At 37.9% G+C, this 6,736-nt stretch overlaps 1 pseudogene; it reads left to right on the plus strand.

Moving 5' to 3' along the window:
• Window positions 1-1,888: 1,888 nt before the first annotated feature.
• Window positions 1,889-2,817, plus strand: LOC123281997 (olfactory receptor 7A10-like; annotated as a pseudogene).
• Window positions 2,818-6,736: the final 3,919 nt, after the last annotated feature.

Below are 6,736 nucleotides of genomic sequence, written 5' to 3' on the forward strand. Positions count from 1 at the left end.
AAAACTAGTGAAGCCCTACTTGTTTGGATCTTGCATTATAGTGGTGAAGGCAGAGTACAATGAAATAAATGTGTGTGTGACACCATGTGCTCAGGGATCAATCATAGAAAAAGAGCCCATCAGGTACTAGGATGGACTTGATGCAGCAGGTGCAGGACCTTGTAGAGGATGGTGTTGGGGGCCTTTGCTGGTTGTCTGATGACGATAGTCAGGCCTACAGTGTTCACATTGGGTTTGTCAAAAAAATAATGAAACCTAATGTACAAACAAAGAGAAGATCACACATAAGAGAAGTGAGAAGGCGCTTGCCTTGTCTGCTACCCAACCATGGAAAAACGAACTGGGCAAATGTATACAGAATAGGCAAAGGGAAGACAATGCTTCTATGGCTTGATTTTAAAAATACCCAACTTTTCTTGTATATTTTCTTTTGTGAATTATTTAGTTTCTTTGGTCAGTTTTCACTTGGGATGTTCAATTTGTAAAGTGTTCCACACCACAAATTTATCACTACTTTTGTCTTTTGGACAAATTTATTTTTTCTCCTCTATTATTTTTGCTTGGCATCAACAGAATGTCATCAGCTTTGGAGTGCTGCCAGAAACCAGTGAAATCTTTTCTTCCTCACTGTCTCTCAGGAAGCACCTGAGCTTATTAAATCTTTTTCTTCCTCATTCCCATTTTATTACTCTCTCTCCCTCTACGTTTATTGAACTGATTATATTTCTTTAAATACAGGGCAGAAAATGCAGACTTCATTATGGAGCCCCAAGTTTATTTGTCATGGGAGGTTGCAATAGGAATACATGGATGCCATTTCTAAATTTTTTAGGGGATAGAATCCTGATCAGGATAGCTTGAGTTCTGGCCACTCACAGCCTAAACAGTGATGGAGAGGGAACACAGAGGAGGGTGGCTAGGTGTACTGTGTTGTGTGTGCGTGTGATCCTTGTGAACTGAGAGCAGTCCTCAGAACAGGGCTACCTGGACTCACATATTTCAAGGTAACCCTTAGAATAGAGGGTCCAGAACTTCATCCAGACAAGGTGTGAGAGGATAGCCTTTGTAATTCACAGGGTTCCTTTGCAACCAGATTAATAAAGTGTAAGTTTTACATGATATGGACAAGGGACTCCCCTTTTCTTGAGGTTTCAGCAGCAGCAGGGAGGCCACCTCATTCCTCAACATTTTCTCACACCATCTCATCACTCTATGCCTTGCTCATTCCCCTAGACACATTTTGTATCTTGATTCTATAAAGCAATCGTCTTTCTCAGGGTCTTTGCAAGGCTGGTAATTCTGCCAGGCACACCTTTCTTCAGAGAAACTTGTGTCTCCACTCACTCTTCTTTTAGGTTTCTGTTAAAACGTCACCTCACTTGCAGCTCCTGCCTCAACTCCCAATAAAATATAACACTCCCATCCACTGTCTCCTTTTGATGTGCCACCTTTTTATCAGTGTCTGTCACCATTGCATATGTTGTATCATTATTTTTATTTGGTCATATTCTTTCTCCATCATTAGATTAGGGACTTTGTTTTTCTAGGTTCTATTTTCTGGATGGTGCTTGGAATATGGCTTATATTCAATATATCTTACTCAAATGCATGAAAGATACTCAATGAAACATTAGGAACATTATCTTTGAGGAACAGTTTGATGGTGGAAAAGGAATTCCTAAAGAGAAGTAGCACTGGAGATGCCTTAATGGGGACAAGATCATACACAAAATTTGGAAATTAAATTTCTTGACTCTAAATATAGATATCGCAGTTATTCTAGGTTACTATTGCTTGCTTGTGTGAAAGTAAGTCATTTATTTTTCTATTTCCTAGTAGTCACCTTCAACACATGGAACCAGGGAATGACACACATTTTTAAAAATTTCTTCTTCTGGGATTTTCAGAGGAACCAGAACTGCGGTCCCTTCTATTTGCACTTTTCCTCTCCATGTACCTGATCACTGTGTCTGCAAACCTGCTCATCGTCCTGGCCACCATCTCTGACTCCCACCTCCACACACCCATGTACTTCTTCCTCTCCAACCTGTCCTTTGTAGACATTTGCTTCACCTCCACCACCATCCCAAAGATGCTGCTGAACATCCAGATGCAGAGCAAAGTCATAACCTACGAAGGCTGCATCTCCTGGTGTATTTTTACATATTACTTGTAGGAATAGATAACTTTCTCCTGACTATAATGGCCTATGACCAGTTTGTGGCCATCTGCCACCCACTGCAATACTCAGCAATCATGAACGCCCAGCTCTGTAGACTATTGGTTCTGGTGTCCTGGTTCGTGAGTGCCTTTTATTCCTTGTTACAAAGCTTAATGGTGTTGATTGTCCTTCTGCACCGATGTGGAAATCCCCCAATTATTCGGTGAACTCAATCAGGTGGTCCAACTTGCCTCTTCTGACACCTTTCTCAATAACATGGTGATACGTGTTGCAGCTGTGCTGCTGGCTGGTGGTCCCCAGGTTGGTATCCTTTACTCTTACTCTAAGACAGTTTTCTCCATACGTGGGATCTCATCAGCTCAGGGAAAGTATGAAGCATTTTCCACGTGTGCATCTCACCTTTCAGTGTCTCCTTATTTTACTGTACGAGCCTAGGAGTGTACCTCAGCTCTGCTGCCACCCACAGCTCACACTCCAGTGCCACAGCCTCAGTGATGTACACTGTGGTCACACCCATGCTGAACCCCTTCATCTACAGTCTGAGGAATAAAGACATAAAGAAGGCTCTGAAATCATTCCTTGAGGTGATAGCTATAAAAGGAATAACTCTCCTGGGTCAGAAGAAGTATCCTTGATTGCAGTGCTAAAAGTTTCTGAGGCAGAAATTGCTTTTCTTTGATTGTATAATGCAAGTAAAACTTGTTCTTTCCCTTTTTTCCATATCTGTCCATTTCTTTGACTTCAACTTCTTTATACAATTTAAGTAGCTCATTCTGTTAAGCTTTCACTTACTCTGATATAGAAACAGTTTTCTAATATTTATTTTTTTCCTATTTATCAAAGTTTTTCCCAACTTTGTGTTTGAAATATTTCAAAATTCCCATTTTTTTCATGGACAACATGAATTTATTAAAAATAATTTCTTCCCTAATGACATATACCACCCCCAAAAATTTTTCTGTTTTCCTTATACAATAGTGATGAGCTGTATTACTCATATTTAAAAAAACTACAATTGACAACCAAGGCAATTTATATAATTTTATAATAGGGGAAAATATGAGACCACTGTTTTACACACTTTTGTACATCGTTCCTTTGTATATCACTACCCCAATTCTTACCCAGAAAATGTAGACTTTGATATATATAGTGTTTGATAGGTAGTCATTGAATTTTATTCTCCTCATTAGAATCCTGTTCTCTTATTCAGATCTGTGTCCACAGTGCCTCCATAGTGACAGCAAAATGATTACCAAAGACACGTCTCCAAGTGGAGTATACACAAACACAAATTTGAATAAACAGATTGACTTTATTTGGCCTCCGAATCAGAATAGAGCTTAAGTGTGATGAAGTAGACTTGTAAGGTACTTTGTATTACTAAGTAAAATATTTCTATTTCTAGCTATACATATACACATTGAAGTCTGAGAGATTGATGCCTGTGTGTAAGTGGGTTTTTCATTGGGTTGAATTGGTTGGTGTGTTCAAACTTTTTATTAAATTATCTTCATTTCATCTTGAAAACTTCCAGTGCTGCCACAAGTCATACCCTTTCCATGACTCTAAATGCAGTAAAAACTTTGTCATAAACACTAAATGGGCAGTGAACAACAATATCAATATCACACATTAAATAACATGTATGTATTTATCTCCTCCTGATGAGAGGATGACTCCCTAGAGAGCTTGAATTCCCACCCGGTCATGTGATTCAGTCACAGGTTTTGAACAAACTTGCATGTCCTTCCACCTTCTCCTGCTTACCTGGAAAGGAACCTCAGTGGAGTCAAATTTTGATACATTTATCTGAAATAATCTTAAGTAACAGAGTAATCATGAATGTTATCTTCAAATATCAGGACAAATGCGTAGAATGAGAAGAAGCAGATTATTATAATTGCCTTCACTTCTGTTTGTTTTTATTTTTGTATCAGTTAGCTCTTGCTGCCTAATAAGCTGTTGTAGAAGCAATTGGTAGTAAAGTGCCTTGATTATCGAATGAGATAGTGTGGAGGAGAGTTGTTCTGATCTCTGCTGTGTTCCTCGTGAGTCTATATTCAGCTGTGATTCCTCACATTGTCTCTGAAGCTCATCCATCATGTTGTGTGCAGCTGTTTTGCACTTTCTTCTTCAAGAAATGTATGCTAGTTCACTCCATTTATATATGTAGATTAAAACTTAGAGTTTGTGAGAAAAATAGTTTATCAAGTGAAAATGGCATTAATTTAATTTCACAGTTCCTATCTCTGTATATGACAGTTTTCTTTCTTCCAAGTTATAAGATATATCTCCTAGGTCTTATAACTCAGCTACCTGTGCTCTAAACCCGACCCTGGGTTATGGACCTCTAGAAGTTTTAAACTCTACTTTATTGGAGTATAATTACGTAAAAATTGGCAAATTTATATATGTTTATTTATAATATATTATATAACATTAATTATATATTTATATTATATAGAATTCTATAGTTTTATATTAATATTAATGTTATGTAATATTAATATGTATTTATATATATATATGTAAAAATCTTCCTCACTTACACTGGGGTTACATCTCAATAAACCTATCATATGTTGAAAGTGTCATAATTCAAAAATTCATTTAAATACATCTAATGCATCTAAACTGCCAAACACCATAGTTTAGCCTAGACCACCTTAAATGTGCTCAGAACACTTACGTTAGCCTACAATTAGGCAAAATGATCCAACACAGATCTATTTTAAAATACAGTGTTGATGGGCCAGCCCACTGAACTGGTTAAGTTCAGTGTTCTCTGCTTCAGTAGCCCAGATTTGGTTCCCAGGTGCATATCTACACTGCTCTGTTAGCAGCCATGCTGTGCTGGCAACCCACATAATAAAAAATAGAGGAAGATCGGCATGGATGTTACCTCAGGGCAAACCTTCCTCAGCAAAACACAACAATAAAAAAAGGGTTGACTATCTTATGTAATTGATTGAACACTGTACTCAAAGTGAAAAACAGAATGGTCATATGGGTACAGAATGGTTGTAAGTGTTTGGGTTCTTTACCTTCGTCATCGCATGGCTGTGTGGGAGTTGTGGCTTGCTGCCACAAACCAGCATCATGGGAGAGTATTGTACCACATATCACTTCTCTGGGAAAAAGATCAAAATTCAAAACTTAAAGTACAGTATCTACTGATTATGTATTGCTTTTCACCATCATAAAGTTGAAAAATGAGGAGTTGAACCATTGTAAGTTGAGGAATGTCTTTGTGTATACATACACACACACAAAAACAGATCCATTGATAATCCCATCTTCTTGGTTGAAAGGAAACTTGAGAGAAAGAGGAACAGGATAAAAATAATAAACATTTGAAGAAACATGAAATTGAAAGAATGTAAAAATTTTGGCACAAAGATTTAGAGTAGAACGAGTGACCTTAATTTTAATGACGAATTTCTTTTCCTCCTTTAAAGACTCAAAGGCCTCAGCTAGAAACACATTTATGTTTAGACAATGAGAAATTCTCTGCACTAAGGGAGCCATATGTCTGCAAATTGACTTTAATATTCTTTTCTTATTTAAGGTGGGATTTCAACAAAAAAATGCCTTGACCCAAGAAAATCTAAATGAATGAGTTGAGAAGCTTAACATCAGTTTCCTTGAACAAAACAGTTTTAGATGAATGTCTGCTTTAGATTACAATTGCTGCTTATCAAATTACGACACTAGTGGCTTAAAACAAACAAATTTACACCTTAACATTCTACAGTTTGGAAGCCCAAAATGCATCTTATTGGGCTAAAATCAAGATGACTGCAGTCCCGGGTTTCTTATGGAAGCTACAAGAAAGAATAAATTTCCTTTTCTCTTAGACTTCCTAGCGGCCACCTGCATTGCTTGGCTCATGGCCATTCGTCCACCTTCAAAGCCAGCTGCACAACATCTTCAAATATTTCTCTGACTCCAATTCTTCCTCTTCCTCTACAATTAGGGGATGATCATGATTACATTAGTCCGACCAGATTATTCAGGCCAACCTTCTTATGTTAAGGTAAATGTATAGTAACTTAATTCCACCTGCTATCTGAATTCCATTTTGCCATGTAAACCACCATATTCAAAAGTTCTTGGGATTAGGATGTGGACAGTATTTTGGAGGCCCTTATTCTGCCTGTAAAGTCTATTTCAGATATATATTATTTGATGTCCTTGAAGAGCCATCATATTTAAAAGAGTCAAGCACAATTTATCACTACCTGTAGAGTGAGTGAAAAACTGTTCTTTCAAAATTACATCCAAAGAAGATGTGGGTGGAGAAGACCTAAAACTACCTCTTACTCAGGTCCACAGCCTTGCTACTCACACTGTGATCCACAGACCAGGACCCGCAGCATTGACACCACCTGAGAGCTTGTTAGAAATGCACAGTCCCTGGGCCCACTGGAGACCTGATGAATTTGCATTTGAACTACAGACTTTGTCCATTTGTATGCACATGAAGTTGGAGAAGTGCTGGTCTGGGAAGGTTTCCTCACCTTCTTACTGTTGACGTTGGGAACTGAATAC

This window comes from Equus asinus, chromosome 29 (assembly GCF_041296235.1).
Source record: "Equus asinus isolate D_3611 breed Donkey chromosome 29, EquAss-T2T_v2, whole genome shotgun sequence".
NCBI classification, from domain to species: Eukaryota; Metazoa; Chordata; class Mammalia; order Perissodactyla; family Equidae; genus Equus; species Equus asinus.